This window comes from Pogona vitticeps, chromosome 2 (genome assembly GCF_051106095.1).
Source record: "Pogona vitticeps strain Pit_001003342236 chromosome 2, PviZW2.1, whole genome shotgun sequence".
In the NCBI taxonomy this organism is placed as follows: Eukaryota; Metazoa; Chordata; class Lepidosauria; order Squamata; family Agamidae; genus Pogona; species Pogona vitticeps.
Genome location: NC_135784.1, coordinates 166514480 through 166534060, shown reverse-complemented (window position 1 = coordinate 166534060; position 19581 = coordinate 166514480). Strand labels below are relative to the sequence as shown.

The 19581-nt window shown below is 43.7% G+C and overlaps 2 protein-coding genes and 1 long non-coding RNA gene across 14 annotated transcripts in view; 1 reads left to right on the top strand and 2 right to left on the bottom strand.

Moving 5' to 3' along the window:
* The window catches only part of HOXC8 (homeobox C8), a 159882-nt gene that overhangs the window by 47679 nt on the left and 92622 nt on the right, over window positions 1-19581 (bottom strand). The window lies entirely within an intron of this gene.
* Window positions 1-19581, bottom strand: part of HOXC4 (homeobox C4) — a 100800-nt gene that overhangs the window by 47679 nt on the left and 33540 nt on the right. For 2 of the 3 annotated variants that reach the window (XR_013541250.1, XR_013541251.1), the window contains exon 3: window positions 17334-17355. The exons of the other annotated variant lie outside the window; for it this stretch is intronic. The gene's annotated coding sequence lies outside the window, so the exon portion shown is untranslated. The remainder of the gene's footprint in view (window positions 1-17333; window positions 17356-19581) is intronic. 3 annotated transcript variants of the gene reach the window in all.
* On the top strand, window positions 5096-12240 carry LOC144586429 (uncharacterized). Its single transcript, XR_013541254.1, has 2 exons — window positions 5096-5470; window positions 8215-12240. It is a non-coding gene; the product is annotated as an uncharacterized LOC144586429 (long non-coding RNA).

The following is a 19581-nucleotide window of genomic DNA, read 5'->3' as shown; positions in this document are numbered from 1 at the left end:
TTATATTATATTATATTATATTATATTATATTATATTATATACTTCTCAGTTTATCGTCTGGTAGTTTCTGTCAGAGTCCCAAATTCACACTGGACCACACCGTTCTTCAGCTCACTAGTGCCTGGTTTGAAAGCTAGGAGGATGCATTAGTCCTAGGCTGCAATCCTGTACTTATTTAATTTTGATTAAATCCTCCTGAATCCTGAGGGATCTTTTAAGTAGGCATGTAAAGGACTGATAGGATTGGTTCCCCCCACATGCCACCCTTAAAAATCCTGTAATAAGGCAATTTCATGTTCTTCCCCTCGGTTAAATAAGAAAGATGCCTTTCCACACAGGCAGAGGCATTTTGAGTCCCTCCCTCAACCTAGAGTGGAATTTCAGGCTATCCATCTGTCTGTCTTTTTCCTCCGTCTATAATGTTTTCACCCCACCTTTCTCCTCAAAAGGACCCAAGGCGGCGTACAACAATGAAAAGACAATATTAGAATCCCCTTCAGAACACACGGGTGAGGCAGGGGCAGTGAAGAGAGTGTGGCCACTCATTTTCAATAGGGTGGGTCAGTAAGGGACAGGCTAGATCATAGGAAATCCACACAGAGAGAATAAGGATTCAAAACTATGTGACTCCATGTTTGCCACTAGGAAGGCAGAAACATCTGGGGGGGGGGTGAGGATAGTTCTATTCCTCTGTTGCAGGAAAATCAGCAAAATCTTGTGGCACCTTAAAAACTAACACATTTTAGTTGGCATCAGCATTCATTATCTGTAGCATCCCCTTCTTCATATATTTAAAGTGAGAGAGGCCCTTGTTTTCCGTCATTTAATCACCTCCCCAATCTGCTTCCCCCCCCCCCCATGGGCATGAGGTGTTTTTTAGGACAGTCCAAATGGCTGGGCAGGATTTCCAAACAACGTCAAGCCAAGGATTGCGGAGGGGGCCTAGCCTGCGCTGCTGCTCCTTCCTTCCTCTAACTGTCCCCTCTCTTCTTCCCAACCTGTTTTCCCCTTGTTTTGGTTTTTGCTGGGGCAGATCCAACACTAAATGCAATTCCACTCGATCGGGCATCTACACTGAAGGAAATTCCTTAGGCCGCTTGCAGAAAGCAGGGGATGCCCTTTGAGAGAAAGATGCCCACTTTTACTAAGGAATTGTTTTCTGTTCAGTTTCTTTCTTTCAAGTTTTAGTTCCAGAACTTTACAGCAGCCTGACAAGCCCAGGGAAGGAGAATGGATGGCTCTGAATTGCATTAACAGAACTTCTCAATGCTACGTGTTATTTATATGTATATATGCACTCAACCTCACAACCTCTCTTCTGAGGTGTGGGTTTACGCACACACACGTTCCCAGAAACCGGGGTCAGGAATAGACTGGAACACACAAATGAATATCCTTGCCTAATAATAAAGATCTGTGGGTGCAGCATTTACCTCCCCCTCCCATCTCTATGAAAATATATGTACCTGGCAGCATCTTTATCAGCAGTTGGTTCCACACCACTGTGGATCTCTCTTTCCTGCCCCACTTTCCCCAAAGAACCCACCCTCTATTGGTTAAATATAATACGGTACAGAAAGAAGGGTTGAGAGAGAAGCCCATTGATTTCAATGCACTCCAGCACACTGAATCCCAACCTCAAGGCCTTTGAATAGGGCAGTCTCGGAATTAATGCTGGGGACCAAGGGAGAGCTTTATGGCAGGGACTTTTCCTAACTGGCAGACAGACAGATGCCCATACTTCAAATGGATCAGACCACTTCCTTTAGGGGAGGGGGAAAAAAAAGGGACACAGACCCTTTAGGCATGGGTGTATGTCACAAAAGCCTTATTCAACCCTTAAGGCCAATTCGAAGGCTTGAGAAATACAACTCCGTTTCAGAAACGGGGCTTTGGTGAAACGCTCAGAGCCGGCTTCGGTAAGAATTGTGGAGCTTCCGACAGACCAAAAAAAAAAAAAAGATGCAAAGATCGTCTGGAAGGTCTGACTCTGTCCTTTGGTGGGTCTTTTTGTTTTTGTTTCGTTTTTTGTTTTCCTTACTACTGGCCTGAAATTCGCGTTGTCATGAATCGATCTGGGATAGTCGGTTCGAAGCACTTTCCTCCGAAAAGGAGTGAGAAATAGTTTGCTTATTTTATCAGGAGGACCCATCTTTATTGGGAAACAGATTGGGGAGCACTAGAAAATTGGCATAAAGTCTTCACTGCGCCCCGCGGGTGCTCTTTTCGAGCTCCATAGGTGCGGACACGCATGCATTCACACACGCAGGCACACAGACGTGGAAAATTCAAAAAGTCTCTGATTTTCTCTGCAACATAAATCAAGCGATAGAATAACCCGTTTGATCTCAGAAGACAATTTGCGTGATACGATCCATCCCGAACGGGCTGATTTTACAGGCAAATAAGAGGCAGGAATGCTCCAAACAGCCCCACATAGTCGGTGCTGAAGTTCGGATTTCTCGGTTATTTATTTGTTATTTCGATTCCTGCGCGGGAATAGAAAGCTCCAGGCTAGGTTACTTGGCAGGCTGGTCACGTTATGCAAATTTAGGGGCGAAGATTCTGCACTGTCTATTTTAAAAACCCGCTTTCGGTTGTGTGTTTAAGGAAGCCTTTTTGGTGCGTTGTTACGGAAGCCGGGGGAGGGGGGGAGGTCACTGTAATAACCCTTTAGAGTCTCAGGTAAGGCAAAGAATCCCAAACTTGCCAGCCCTTCCCCAAAAGAGAGCAAGCCCTCGTCTCCTTCCAGATCTAACACAACGCCAGCTTCATACGGCGGTTTCCAGATTCATCCTCCAGCCCTCCTCTCCATAGTCTTAGGTTGGCAACAAAGAAAAATGGGGTGGGAAAAGAAGGGCGTTGGGCGTTGGAATTGTAGCTGGGGCCAGACCAATTTTTTTCCCACCCCCTTCGATCCTTTTGTTTGATCATGGGCTGGTGGTGGTTGTGTGTTGTTGTTGCTGTTGTTGTTGTTACTTCTACTATTACTACTACTACTACTACTACTACTACAACACAGGATGAACACACAAAAATCTTCTCTATCATGTGTTAGATAACCAATTAGATAGCTAAGATTTGCTCATCTGAGAGCAAATGCAGGGCTTTAGGTTCAATTATAAACGATTTTACACCACAGAAGATGGGAAAGAGACGAGGGGAGAGAGAGGTTTGGGGGGGGGGAGAGAGAAAGCGAGAGAGAGAGAGAGAGAGAGAGAGAGAGCGGCATTTCGAATAGTCACACTTGTCAAGCAAGACCATCTTTTAGCTCTCAGAAGCAGCAAATCCATGTGAACTCTGGGTGAACCAAGATTGAAGCCATAAATCATCGCTACAAAAGCCGGCTGCTGCCTACGAGTTCCAGACCCTTACCTTTAACGCTTTCACGGGCGAAGACGGAAAAGCAGAGCTACAAAAGTTCACAGATCTCTGCGCCGCCTAAACATGGACGGGGAGGGGGGGCGCATCCAAAAGGGGGAATCGACGCTTGGGGGGGGGGCAAGGGCGGTCTGTTGTTGAGTTGTTGTTTTTGGCTTTGCTTTGTTTTTAAAAGAAGGATAAGGGTGGTATTGGTTTAAAAGGAGCAGATTATATGTTCCTTGAGTGGTGGTTAGAAGCGGTGGCGCGGGGGGGGGGGGAAGGAGGAGGAGGAGGAGGAACGGGGGGGCGCGCTGGGACGGGGACGTAATCGAACGTCATTCAACAAAGACAAGGGACAAGAAAGAACCGGCCAAGGATTGGGGGAGGGAGTGCCCGAGGAGGTGGGAGGGGGACCGGAGGGAGGGAGGGAGGCAAGAGGACCGATTAGGGAAAGGAGACGAGGCAGCAGGAGTAAATCTGAAGGAGCGATGGAGGAGGAGGGGCCTTCCATTGCGATAAATAAATAAATAAATAAATAAATAAATAAATAAATAAATAAAATAAAATAAAATAAAATAAAATAAAATAAAATAAAATAAAATAAAATCAGACAGCCTGTCAGTCAGACAGATAGGAACGGAGGAAGTAACTTTGTACAGTATGGCGTTCTGATATACTAGTGCGGTTCTTCTCTTTGAAATCCTTGATTTAACTTGAGAATCACCCCCAGGAAATCCAGTGGAGTCGCCTCCCAACGGAACACGTACTGAGCTGCGGAATCGTTTTATTCGGCTTATGGTTTAGGAACAGCCTTTCTCGCTTCCTTCCTTCCTTCCTCCCCAATCAGGCCCAACGAGAAGGGCATCCCGTCTACCTTCCTTCTATCAGGACAATCGTGTGACGCCCGCGCGTGCATCCTCTCGGTGCAGTGGTTCTCGAAGGCAGGAGGAGGTGTGGGCGATATGGATGTGTGTGCGTGTGTGTGTGTGTGTTTCCAAAGAGGGAATAGGCGAGATATATATTCATCTCGCCTATTCCCTCTTTGGAAATCAGCGCGGTTGGACGAACAAAGTTTCACACATCCGCACCCTCTTCCTCTCTCTCTCGCACACACACATCCACAGTTGACTAATCTATTATGACAAACAATATGATGGATATAGTTTATGTTAATCGCCATGCCCTTTCCTCTAGAATTTAACTGTAAGTTAATGGACACCGGAAACTAGAATTCTACATGCCTTGCTAATGGGTTTAGGTATTAGCTAGTTCTAACGATGCATACAAATGCACTTGTCTCTGTAGGCTGCCTGAAGATTTATGGCTCTTTTGCCTTCTGTAGCTGTAAACAAGGAGAGAAAAAGGAGAGAAAGAAATCCCAGAGTCTGGGCTGTTAATAGTACCTCCAAGGAGCGCTTTCATTCTTTTCTGGATATATATATATATTTTAAAGAAATACTCCAGGCTGTGGGAGGGAGTTTTGACTAAGTCTGCAACTTTCCCTGCAACGCTCGTTTCTTGGGCTTCTCATGATGCTCTCCCTTTCCCTTTCTTTGCCCACGCTCCCGTCAAGGGGAAAAGCCTCCGAAATCCGCTTAGACAGCCGTCAGAACCGTCGTAAGAAAGGCGCCGCCGCCGCCGCGGAGGAGTTTCGACTCCTACAGAACTGACGGTGGGGGATGATGGAGGATTCAGGTTGGGAAAGGCGAGCGGGGAGGCAGGCGGGGGGGGGGGGAGGACGGAAAGTGAAAGGGATGTTAGAAAGGAGAAGTTTCCTGGGCGCGGGAGGCGAGGGGGAAACAAAACACAACACCCATGTGCCCCCTCCTTCCAACACACCCACACACACAAAAAAAAAAACCCTTCTGTAAAACTCTTGACAAAGGAAGGACGAAGCTTCGCATCTCACGTGGGGAGGGGGAATGAGAAAGAGGAGAGCGACGAATGTAACTTTGTATGTATCTCCTTTCTCCGTGCCTAGATTGCGTTCCGTTAGGCACTTCTTCTGGACCAAAACCGGCACCCTCTGAAAAGACGAAAATGGTGTTTTTGGCTGGTCGAGGGAGAAGAAGAATCCGGGCCGCTTAGCGGATTCTCTGTCAAAGGGTAAAAGAGCTCTCTCTCTCTCGGGTTCCTCTGTGGTGGGTGTGCGAGCGAGCATCGAGCTTGTGTTCTGTACATGCATGTGCGAAGCTTTCTGTATATCGATATAATTGTATGTATGTATGTATGTATGCAACGATGGATTATTTGGGGAGGTTTGATTCCCCTTTCTGTCCGATCTGGCTCCTGTTTGGTGGCGTGTCCCCTTCGGCTTAAGCCAATTCCATTCCTCGGGTACAGGAATCGGACGAGGAGAGAAAAAAATAGCATCGCCCCCCCCCCCCCGCTTAAGTAGATATGTTTCCCTCCTTTTCCAGGGTCGATGGGTCGAGATGGGAGGGGGCAAAGTTAAGGGGCCAGGATAGGGCGGGATCGAAAGAGGAAGAAATCCTGGAAAAATGGAATCGTTTCTGTAGACTTGAGCGTTCGGTGCTGGGCGTGAGCGGGGAAGGAGGGGGGGGGAGGAGAGGTGTGAGAACCGCCGGCCAATGTTTTCTCGGTGCTTGAGGTTGCAATTTATTCATAGTAAATTTGGGATGGGGGGGCTGCGAAGGGCGATTGCTGTGTAAACGTTTTCTAGCCACTAGAATTGTACAGTATTGCAGAGTTCGGCCCCTTTTTACTCGGCGGGGCCTCTAAAATATACCTCAGATTTCATCTTTTTAATCCGTGCTTTACCTTGTGCCGGCCGTAATTTCCATCTAAAACATCGTTTACTTACAGTTTACAATTTTTGTTATCGACAGCCCCCTCCCCCCGCCTCTACTTTCAAATTAACTTGCGATTTTGGACAGAATTATGAGAGCCGGAGGCGTTTGATCAAGCGAAGCCCCTCAGCCCTCGAGTTTGGTTAGCTATCAACCAGTTAATCTGCAATCAGATCTTGAACATTACCGAAGCAGTGTTTATTGTTTGTTTCCGTCCGGTTATATTGCTTCTTTATCATTAGCATCACTAACCGTAGGGAACGTAATTACACCGGGTTTTGTTTTGTTTTAAAATAATTTTCTCCAGGAGGAGAAAGCAATCATTCTACAGGCAGGATTGGAGAGGAATCTTTGGACTTTGTTTGCCGTGTCATGTCAGATTGCAGGGGCATATTTAAGATCTACAGCTCTAAAATAGGTAGATATCTAGAAAGAAAGAAAGAAAAGCAAGCAAGAAAGAAAAGCTTTAAAGTACGTAAATAGGAAGGAAGGAAGGAAAAAAAATTCCCACCTAATACAGTTCTTCGCTTCTTTTTAAGGGGAAAGTCCCACTAAATTCAACGGACTTTACTCCCAAGTAAGTTAGCCATATGACCCTTACTCTGTTATTTTTCTACTTGTTTGTATACTTTATTCTTTAAAGTTAATCCCTCCTGTTTTATGTAAAACACAGCTAAAAGCAACTTTTTTGGCAAAATCCACCTTGCCATGAACTTTTGGGCTAAGTTCTTCACACGGGTACACGCCTGAGGAAGTGGATGGTTCTGATCCACGAATGCTAGCAGACTTTATAACAATTGTTTTAGAGGTCTATAAAAACATCACCTGCTTTTGCATTTGCATTTTTTAAAAGAGGAAACTAAAAAGAGGAAATTCTTCCTTCGAAAGAATTTGTCGGATATCTAATGTTGACAAAACACCCTGTGGAGAGTAAAGATTTTTGGTTTTGAAGAAGAAGAAGAAGGCCAAGAGGTCCAGTCTCCAAATCCGAAAACCAGGTTGACTAATATTTTACGTGGACCACTAAAAAAGCCACCACAAAGCCTGTCCCTTCCAAATCAGCTAGAAGGAGAGAGTAGGGGTGGGGTGGTGTTAAGGTGCTGGAAAAGTACGGGGCTGATTCTTGGGGGGGACAACCGCCCCCCACACCAGACTTTGCCTATCCTTAAGCACAGACCCGCGTCAGCAAAAAGGAGCTTCCAGAATGTCCCAAAAGCCAGAGAACTTGAATCGCGACTCCTATACAGTAATCTGTTAATCAATTTTTTTACACGCCACCCACCGAGGTGTTCTAAAGCTACGAAGCCAGAGTTCGTCAAGAAACTCACTCGGAGTAGGCGAGAGCTTGCCTTCCCGTCTCAACGATCAGGACTTGCGCTCTTGTCTTCGTAACATCGAAATGGGCCGCGGGGTTTCGAGGAGTTTAAAATCCCTTCCTCTCCGGCCTCCGGGGCCCGCGTCTTTTTTTCGGCCATTCAGAAAAGAGCCGTTTTCTTTTTTTTTCAATGTTTCCTGACGTGGCCTCTGCCTCTCCCCCCCCCCCCCCCCGAGTCTCCCCATATTCGGTGGGGAATCTCGCGCGGGAACGGAACCCGGCCTAAGCAAACAGACATACAAACAGATCCCCCCGAAATAGAAGGATCGTTTCGGACCGGAGGAAGATGAGGAGGGCGAGAGAGGGAGAAGCGCCGGCGGGATCCGGCTGCCGATTCCCGTCCTCCGAAACGAGCCGGCGTGACTTGCGACGCTCGCTTCGAGATTCATAAAATATTTAAAACTCCAAGTCAACCTTTTCCCTATTTATTGCCCTGTATAATTCAACATTATCGCGTATTAATAAGCCAATAATGATAATCTCTATAGGAAAAGCATGCTAGCTGGGCCGCTTTTATGGCCGCCCTTATCCTTTCTAATGACCTTTGGCTCGGCAGAGTAATAACTCATTACGGAATGAGCAATTGTCTGGAGTGCCTTAAATACTTCGCAATCTCTCTCTCTCTCTCTCTCTCTCTTTTCCCTTTTCCTTTCTCCTCCTTCTAGCCTCTGGACACTTCCAAGAAGAGGTACCCCATAGGACAGAACCGGCTGTCTCGCCTGGCTTGAGAGGAGAGCTTCAAGGGAAAGCAGAACAGCCTGAAGGACTCCGTTAGTTCCCCTCCCAGCTGCTCCTGAGCAGAAGCCGCAGAATGGGGAGAAGGTCTCCATTGTGTGTGTGTGGGTGGGGGGGGGGGTGTTTGAAGTGCTCTTCCCCCCCCACACCCGTTTTTTTTCTGGATCTTGCCCATTTTAGGGTCTTCAGGCTCTTCAGGTTACAGCCGTTGCTTTACTCTGCCTTTACAATTCTCATTAGCAGCAGTACTGGTAGTATAGCAGTGGTGATAATGGTAAGACAGCTGTCCCTCTAGAAGGGGCTGGATGTGATCCATAGGCATGACATTGACCAGCCAGCCCAGTTTGCCCCAGCAGTGGCTGGTGCCCATTGTGCTTGGTGAGATGAAAGGCAGGTCGTAAAGGGGCAAAGGGGGGGATACTTTCCCTGGCACCTACACTCAGAGGCATTCTGGAGCAACCACACATCTAGGCAAGTAAGCATTCACACATTTCCTTCTGCCTCTGGGAAAGAGGCAAGCAAAAGTGAGCTGGCTGGGGAGCAGCCTGACCCTGAGGTGGGGGGGTGACAGCCCACCCCGTCTTCATGGGTGAACTGCTGGAGCTCTATCCTAGCAAGGGAGTGATTTCAGCTCAAGGCTAGGACTAGTCTGGAATTTAGGACTAGAGAATAAGGAGTCTGGGGAAAGAGTCAGTAGAAGCAGAAGAAAGACCACTCGCATTGTGTGTAGCACAAGAGCGTATGCTATAGCGCATCTACTGATTTCTAGAGGGGTGGCAGAGTTCATCTGTTGTAATAAAACCACCAGTGAGACATGTAGGACCTTAAACGTTATGCATTTATTATGCAACATGCTTTTGAGCAATAAAGCCTGATTCATGAGAACATGAAGGGTTATCCTCAGTTACAGGTATGTACCATCAAGAGACTAGGGTAAACAGTAAGGTCAGAGAGAAAGCTTTGCCACTCCCATCTCTTTCTCTGCATGGAAAACAGTGTGTTTGCGTTTTGTTTTTGTTTTTTTTAAATCAACCGCACAATCTTATATATGTTTACTAGGAAGCTATTTTTGCCAAGTTCCCTGGAACTGATTCTTTGATAAGTGTGCTTAGGACCACAGTCGATGTTATTGAATGATCCTGTAATATTTGCACAGGTGGAATGTAAATTGTTCAGTACTCATTGGTTCTTGGATGAAAGCTGCGTTCAGAACAGACGTGGGTATTCTAAGGTTAACCAGTCATTTTCAGTGGGGCCAAATGGGCCCATGGGGGACCCTGGCACATTTGAAAGGGGGAAACAGACTGGAAACAATTCTTCACACACCACCTCACAAGGTTTGTTATATGAGTTATACAAGCCTGATTTGGTCTATATTTCTTTCATATTGTATCTATGGCCATGGTAAAAAAAAAATTGAGAATGGCTGGATAAATTCTCTCTCAGAGGTTTTCTTAATGAATTGTTTACAGTTGTATTTAAGAGAACCTTACACCAAACACAGTCTAACTAATACTCTCCCCACCCTTTTGAGCTGTGGATCTCACTTCTGATGTGTACATACACACCCACAGGAGAGAGCTGAGCTCAGGCCTAATATATTTGCCTTACATGTTTTGAATGACATGGTTTTACTAGGGAAATCAAAGTGATTTGCTTAGGTGAGGCCATGAGGTTTCTTCAAAAACATGTATTTTTTAAAAAAGAAAAAATACCATCCATCAAATAATTACATTCTATACATTACATATGATCAAAATACTCCCCAGACAATTTTATGGGCAGTTAAATACAACTCAACTAGTTGAGAAAGAAATGTCTAAATGCTTCTAATATTGAATATGAATGGAAACCAGCTTTACCTACCCGCAGTTCATCATTGCAAACATTATGCCATTCTCGCCATTCATAAATGAGAGCACACAAGGCAAGAAGGGGTGTATGGGCTTCTGAGTGACTGTTCCTATAGTATCATGAGCATCAGTGTTTTCTCCAAGTTGTAAAGGAAGAACATTGGGATTGATAGACCAAGGTTAAAGAATGGTTACATTGTCTGAGTTTAAAGGACGTACATTCTCTGTAACCCTGTAAATGTGTTGACTGCTTACATAGCACAGAAATTAAAATATGGGATTTTCCCCTCCCCCCCCCCGCACTTTCCCTTTTCTTTCAGGTGCATGACTGAATTTGTAGAAAGATCAGTGGATTTGACAGTACCATTTCTGGCACAATGCCAGCAGATGCAAAAACCCAGAAACAGGATAGTTAAGCTCCCGGTTTGTAGGCCGGGGTTGATGGAAGACATTATTGCAGGAACAGAGACACTTTGGATCCACACTGAGGGAAAATTATGTCCATGTTATTCTCTTGTTTTTCCACACACAATCAGTGGAGTGTTCTCTCCCAGAGCAACACAGTATACAGAAGCACCAGATTTGGTTGGTGAAAATCAAGAATTTTACAAGAATTCTTTTTTTTTAACTATGTTCCTCTTGCTAGCCAGTGACCACATGCTTGGCAAGGGGATTCTAAGGGTGGTCATCCATACATGTGACTTTTTCAGATTCTCCGAAATAGTTACAAACTTTCAAGCACCACACCACTATAAAACTCTTTGCTGAGCAGGAAACAAGTTTCAATAGAAACCATGGTTCCAAAGCCAACATTGATTAACTCCCAGGGTACAGTTGTAAGGATTTATAAGGATTAATGTGTGGATGCAACAAATGCATGCATTATGTAGCTATTTCTGGTTGGCATATGGGTCCATATTGGGTGTGTTGGGCACTCCTAGCATCCAAACCAGATTCATTACTCAATGAGAGTAATGCTGATGATGGTTGAACACCTTCTTGATCAAACCATGCAAGTATCCCAGACACCTCATGAAGGTAAACAATCATTGATGAGCAGCAAGAGTAAATATTTTGAGAACTCAGGTTATGCGTGTTCCACTATTGTAGCAAAAACACCAGAGAATCCCATGGTTACCTGAAAGAGTATCATGTTCTCATTCAGCATGAGCTTCCATGCACAGCAACCCACTGGTTCAGAGCCTCCGTTATACATATGATCCATAAAAGACATATTCATACAAAGATATCTGCACAACGAATGTGCTCATTGAGCTCATTCTGCACTGAGTCACATCAGCCGATCTTGAAACTGCAAACCCATCAGTTGAACGTGAATGGAAAGCAGCCTCATCTTCCCCATTAATAGCCTAAACTACTTGCTGCTGGAACTAGGAGAATAAATTGTGCTCACCCTACACTCCAAGTCAATGCAGCCGAAGCCAAACATGTGATTTTGGCACATAAGGTCCCACAAGCTCTTCTCCCATCCTTAATTATAAAAATATAACAATGCACCAAATAATCAAACAAGATGCTGTTCCTTTCATGGCAGCTAAAATAAGCAGTCTAAGGCAGGCTCCTTGTCCCACCTAACAGGAGGCAACCTACAATATGTTCTGTTCCTACTGGGTACCAATGAGGAATAAACCAAATTCAACCCAACATGAGCAGAGCACATGGCCCAAGTCTTCATTATTTTCATGCACATGAAGCTAAACCTCTGAAATATATCTATTCCCCCTCATTTGTTTTTATAATAATGACATATAGACTTGGAGGTGGAAGCAGGAAGCTGTCATCCAAAGCAATGGCACTGTAGCATGGTAGGCAACACAAGTTATCCCAGAGCATGGAGACAGCAAGCTGAAGTGTCTACATAGCCTCACAATTTCTGCCTATGGTTATGCCTTCTATGAAGTAATAATGTTATTTTTCTAATACGGATTTTGGAATGTGTCGAACTACCTCTGCTTGTGGGGGTAATTTGGAGTCTGCTGGTGTGTGTGTGTGTGTGTGTGTGTGTGTGTGTGTGTGTGTGTGTGTGTGTGTGTGTGTGTGTGTGTGAGAGAGAGAGAGAGAGAGAGAGAGAGAGAGAGAGATTGAATTTCTAACAACGATGACCCCTCCCACAGGCATACATCAGTGATGCTAATGGGAGGAAGGCATACTTAAGATACCACATGCAGAAGACAGTTGGTTAGCTACCCTGAAATGTTCACAAAGCATAACCCAACATTTTTTAAAAAATCACTCCATTTCACCACCCACTGTAGTGCTCCTGCAGTCTGGTGCTGAGATCTTGCTGTTCAGCCCACTGTTTTTCAAATCCAACAAGATTATAAATCCTACGCCAAGTTTAATACAAGTTTATTATCTTTGCTGTAGCCATAACAACAATGCAATGCAAGAAATAATGTGATGCTGGGTCGTTGTTTTTTAAAAGAGGGGGGGTGAAAACCATATTGCAAACAGGTAACTCCCTATGTTTCATTCTGGCACTAGGCCATGTTAGCTTTAACAAAATCTGTTTTTCGCTGCCAGATATACTTCTCTCCTTCAACAGCATGGTTGAAATCCTGTTGCTTAGCACAGTAAGTCAATGAGTAGGCCCATTGAATCAGTGGCAGTTATAGAGTAATTGTATCAACAAATTTCAGTTGATTCAATGGGCCTTTCTTAGATGCAGCTTACTAGGCTAAGCAGCAGAATTTCAGCCTGAGTGTAGTAGATGCTTTTTAAATTATCACCCTTACCAAATGCGCTTTTCAGACTGTGGCTGATATGAAATCTTATGACAACCTGGAGATTCCCCCTCCTGCTTGACATCCAAGTACAGTGAAGAGAACAACAAATAATGCAAAAGATCGTCAACAACTACAGAATTGCTTATGTAAAATCATTTTCTTGCCCTGGGAAGTTTCCAAAGCAATGTCTGCAGTTGCAAAAGCTTTTACAGAAGTATAACACACTGTTTCCACCTATCTACAAATGTTTGGGTAAAGATGTTAACAATACTAGACATCACTTAATATTCCCTACCTAACTGCTCTTGGGACCGCTCACCACCTCTAATAGAAACGCCCACCTTCCACAACCAACACTCTTTCCAATTCAGATTCATTGTTGCAAAGTAACGCCATGTTGCATTTTTGCCATTACTGATTAACACAGAAAACAAAGAGTAACTATTGCGGGTCCATGAGACAAATCCAACATTCTTGAAGAGGACTTGAATCTTTACTCCATACATAAACCTGGAAAGAGCAGGGAAGGAGAGAAAGTATACAGTCACTGAATGGAACTAAAACAGTGCATTGACGTATGCTAATTGATAACTGGGATTCCCAGTGTGGTGTAGTGGATAGAGTGATGGACTAGGACGCAGGAGGCCTGGGTTCCAATCCTTGCTCAGCCATGGAAATTCACTGGGAGTAATGAACTGGTAAAACCAGTCCTTAAATATCTCACTTACCTTGAAAGCCAATGTTGCTCTATGTGGGTTCCAACTTGACAGCACAGAAAACGCACACACACACACACACACACAGACACACACACACAGACACACACACACACAGACATACACACACACACACACACACACACACACACACACACACACACACACACACACACACACACACACACACACACACGAGATAACTACTCCACACTAAGTGATCCTGAGGGGGCTTCTTCCTGAAGTTATACATTTGATGTTCCTCCCAGTGTCCCTTATTGTCTTAGGGGGGAGTACTGTTGGGAATCATTTTCACAAACAGATGAACTATGCGCACTGACACATATACGCAGAAGTCATTGACATCCAAGGCATTTAGAAAATGTACTGTAGAAGGAGATGTGTAAAAACAACAGAACCAGTAATACATAACTGTATTGATCACATTCCACAGAGGCTAGGAAATGTCAGGAACCAATTTCTAAGGATCAACATATTCTCTTCAACTGAAGTTACTTTTAATCAAAGGGCACTGAGGCCCTCTCGTATCACACCCATGGGGAAAATACTGGCTTCTGTTGGTTGAGCAGCTTAAAGAATTGCAGCATCTGTAAACATTTGCTGAGGCGGAGGAGAAAAGCAAGGACATCTAACATGCCCAGGATCATCAGCAGTCTACCACCGTTCAAGACACAAAGAAGACCACTGCAACTTTATAAAGGGCAACACTCCGTTAATAACAGCATGTTAATTTGCTAGCTTCTTGCTAGGATCATACGTCAACCCTCTTCAAGAGACTATGAAGGCAACACTGAAAAAGTAGCCCAGGGAAGCAGGGAAGAGCCCATACTCATTCTGATTTATTGGTGGCAAAACAAATTCATTAGGGCTTGATCATCAATGAGCTTACATCTTAAAAAGCTGGCTAAGGTGTAGAGCTTTTAAAGGCCCACTCTGTCAAGAGGAAATGAAAGGAAATTGGCATGGAGAGAATCAGCTTTTCACCCTGAGATGTGTTTCACTCCCTCACCCTTTCATTCTTCGCATGCTAATATCGCAAGTGCTAGATCTGCAACAGAATATATAAATAAGTCAACATTATCACTCCGTAGGAATATCTATCCTTGTACGTGACTTTCCTATATCAACAGTGATTTTAAAAAAGCAGTGGGAAAGTTCCAGATCAGTCCAAATCAATAGCTCTGATGGGACTGATCTGCATGTTCCCAGTGCCACCACAGGTTTTATGCATCTGCCTGGTATGATGACGAAGGGTAAATTCACATTGAATGTGGGCAAAGTGCTCAGCCAGCACATGGACTGAGTAAGATATCAGATGTAACTGGCAGATGCTCAACGGAGGGCCACAACATTGCATTAGGTGGCTGTGTTGATATTTGTATGATGTCAGGGTAGCAGGTGGTACAAGGTAAGAGTGGTGGGCAAATGCCTACCTGTATTCCTACCTTGTTTGAGTCAGAAATATCCCCATAGAGATTTTTATCAGAAATACACTTATTTCTGATGAAACAATGATGTGAAATAGTTACCTCACATCCCATATAATTTGACCTTGACTATTCTTTGTCCACCCTGATTGTGCTTTTCCTGAATAAGAAAAGTGTATCGTCCCGCACCACACTAGATGGAATTTCTGAAGGAACAAGACCTTTGAAGTCTATGGGATTTATTTCTGAGAAATTACACTTGCAATCAGGCTATTAGTGAGCTATGTGGCCTCTTTTGGTACAGAAATGGCCAAAGTCGAATAAAACCCGTCAAAGATGGCATGACCTATAAGCAGATGGCTATGACACAGGGAGTCGTAAGTGGTGTTTCTGCGTCCCTGAACCCTACAGTATACAAGAGAGCATTGTTTCTCACATTGAAAGGTCACTGGAAAATGTCCACTTGGCATAACTAATTTTCTGATATGGTGAAGAGTAGGAAATACTTCTTCATCAGTAATGTAGTATGCATACACGTTCTCACCCCATTTTCACTAGCAGATATCCTTTGAGGTAGGTCAGGTTCAGTGAAAATGATTGATTCAAGATGACCCAATAAGACTGACAGAGAACAGAGGTGTGAAGCTGGGAGTGCCAGCTCTCAGCTATATTAGCAACTGGCTATGTCCCCAGTGGAACTTGACTGCAAAGTCTAGAGAACCAAGCGGTAAGCCTATAATCCATTAGCAGTCTTGCAAATATTTTGCGTTACAGCTCTCTTCATCTCTCACCATTGGCCACGTTGGTTGGGGCTGATGGGACTGAAGGCTATAATTATCTGTAGGGTACCAGGTTAGAGAACTGAGGCTGATCTATAACACACATGCTGGCTGGATAGCTCACTTGTTTAGGTACTTAGCTGCTGAGCAAGAGAATGGGAGTTTGATTCCCCACTGAGCTTCCAGGGAGAACAGCCAGCCTGTATAGGCATGGGCCAACTGCACAGTCCCAGACTGCCCCCAGAAGAAGGGACTGGTAAACTACTTCTGTGTATTCTCTACCTAGAAAACCCTGGACAGGGTCACCATAAGGCAGAATCAACTTGACAGCACATTGTTGTTGTTGCTGCTGTACCTTTTCTTCTTCTTTTGGATGGAAATAGCAGCTCTGGGGTTGGTTGCACAAAATATGTTGTGTGAGAATTGGTTTTTAAAAGTCTGATTTGGTGCCTTTAATTCTGTTGTTGTTGCTGCTGCCGCCGCCGCTGCTTAGGGAGCCCCCCGTGCAGGCACACTGATGCTGCTTCTTTCTGCTTAATCACAGTGGCTGATCTTAGCCATGCAGAGATCACACCGCAAATGGAATGTCATTGTGACACTATGTGACCAATGTGCGTTAGCAACACAGAGACAACAATGAGGGCAAATGAAGTCAATGGAGAGCGGAGGAAGGGACAATATAAATGAACCAGTAAACATCTTTGTGAACATTGCTGGAAATGGCTTTTCAAATGCCACCAGTTTTGTACAGGGAACTTGAACTGGGTCCTCTTTTGTGTTGATTCCAATGCGCTACCATATTAATACTCTTCCCACTTTTCTGGTGAAGTTTTCAGGGCCAAACTCAAACAATAGTCTAACATGGATTTTATCAGGTGTGTATATCCTCATAGGGGACTTTGAAGGGGAGGCGGGCTTTGCCACTGAAATTCTATCGGTGTCCCTTGCCCCAGTCTATGAGTCACCCCTGCATGCCACTTTCTCCTCTCCCTTTTTCTGGGCATACTCCTGCCGCACACGAAAACTGTTTGCGTAGTGATAGAAGGTCTAGGAGAGGTTTTAAAACAAGATGGTTTGTACTTTGTTGCTTCTAAATCTGTTTTAGTAATGCTTTACCTAACATTCTTAATATAATGTCATTAGTTTGATTTTTAAATAATTCATTGTTTTTAGCTTCAATATTATGTTTTAATGATACAAGCCAGCTTGAGTCATTTCTTAAGAGAAAAGTGGGGTAAAATATTTTAAATAAATAAATAAATAAATAAATAAATAAATGTTCACAGGTATATTCACTTCCCATTTAATATAAAGCAGGACAGTTATTGTTTACCACTCTTTGATAGAGTGACAAATCCCATATCTCTGAGAATGAAGGTATTTTCAGTGTTTCTGAAATCCAGGAATTTTTTTGTTGGTGGCAGGAGAGGTGGAAGAACTGCAAGGAATTTTTGTCTAATTCTACATATTCACACCATAAACCTGATTGGGTTTAATTGCCATTACCTTTCTTGTCCTCAGGGAAGCTCTGAAAAAAAAAAGGATGGGGAGGCAACTAAGAATCTTTAAAAATTGATTCCATAACTCCAGTTTTCAGGATTTTCCCAAACTACACTTATATCAGTATATATTTACAGTAAAGATAGACCAGTTTTCACATTTTTACTTCTCTCTCGCTCTCTGCAGTACAACAACAACAACAACAACAACAACAACAACAACAACAACAACAACAACAACAACAACAACAACAACAACAACAACAACAAAGGTTATGGTGGGTTTTACCCACCTTTAGGACTCAGTTGAAGATCATGACAAACCATCAGCTGAAGATCCATGCTTTGTGTCACACGACCTCCATTGTCATTTTTTGTCTGTTTTTCAGTCTACCTATGCCTGTCTTCTACAGTCTAGTGTTGTCTAGACATTTTGGATGACAGCTCCCACCACTTCCATGATTCAAAGTAGATGGGAATTGCATTCCAAACACATGGACAGCATCAAGCTGAGGAATTTTTCCCCCATTGGAAGAATGGTGCTGGGTTAAAGGGAACAAGCCCCCATCAGGTGACATGGCTTCTATTTTTGGACCACATATCTCACCCCACCTCCTTGTCCTTCTGCTACATCTTTTTAAAGTGTAACATTATTCTGGGAGGAGAGATCTCAGGTGTTTGAAAATGACCTGCCTGAAAGTGGCTGCTATCTTCATGGCCTTCCCTCCTTGATCCCTCCTCCAATTATGCTGCTTCAATTCATCATGAATTTTTTCTTAACCACCTGCTTAAATTCATCCCTCTTCAGCAAAGCGCTCTTAATCACATGCTTAACTTTGATCAAATGATTAAATGTCACTGAGAGCAGAGGGACTTAAGCAGGTGCTCCTAATGCTTTGATGGCTTCAGATAGTATTACCCATCAAAGGATGCTTAAGTACTTTTCTGGACTGAAGTCAATGAGACTACTTGATCATGATGTGAAACCATCTTGTCATAGTCATTTTTTTTTAGGAAGCATCCACTGATTTCTTATTTCCAGTCATGGGCAAAATGTGAAGTTGTGTGCATCCCGAAATCATCAAGGGAAGCTTTTTGCTGTAATTCCTGTTGCGCACCCTGAGTTATTCAACAGGATTTCAGCCAGTATGTTGCAGAGATTGAGTGTCAGACTAGGACTCAAAAGACCTGGGTTCAAATCCCTACTTGGCAATGGAAACACATGGGGGTGGGAGTGGAATGGCAATGGTAAACTACTCCCTGAGCACCTCATGTACCCCCCAAACTCTACTAGGGTTGCTATAAGTTAGAAGTGACCTGAAATCATACCTAAAACAGAAAAGGTATAGAAAAGGAAGCATGATGATTTGAAAAGCCAAGTTTGATTGGGAAGCCTTGAAACCACACGAGTCCAAACTGAATCTCATGGTTGGGGCATATTTCCATCTTTTTCTGAACCATTTAATTTTTGAACATAAGGAAGGGACCATGTACGAAACCCCACCCTTGTGTTCTTGGATGTTATCTCCCACCCACTCACCCTCATCATGGATTCTGGTTAAACTGTATGCAATTGCAGTTTAAAAACATGTACAGGGTCGCAGGGTGTCCATGCCTTAATATGCTGAAAGCTTTGATGTTCCCACATTCTTCAGCTATAGGTATTCAGAGCAATAATAGATTTGGGGGTGTGATCTAGCCAGAGCTAATTACTTCCAAGTTGGAGAGAGGTAATAAGCACATGATGAAGTCTTGCATTCAAATGAATGCATCAGACATCAGCAGAATGGGTACCTTCCCCTGTTTTATGGTTTGACAAAACAGCAGCTGCAACATGATACATTACTTTACAGGTCAACATCTTATAGTTGCCAAGAGTCAATAGACCTAGTCATTACTTTGAACATTTAGCAAAATCTCTTTTCATTTTCATTCTGCTATTAATGCTAATGGTATTGTCAAAGAAGAATGGGAATTCTGAACATGCAAACACTTGAAGACTTTTTTTAAAAAATGTTTGCTATATCATAAGGAACACACTGAAGGCGATAGATGCCCTGACCCTTTCTGGTGATATCAAAATTACCACCTTTAGAATGTTCCTCATCTAACAGACACAGAAAACTTTAACTGAAACAAATGGGAGCCACACAGTTATTACAATATACAAATGCAAGAAAACTGCACATTATTATTTGTGTTGTAGCAGAGCCAGGGTCCACAGAGTTGAAACACTGGGATTTTTTTATTAGCAG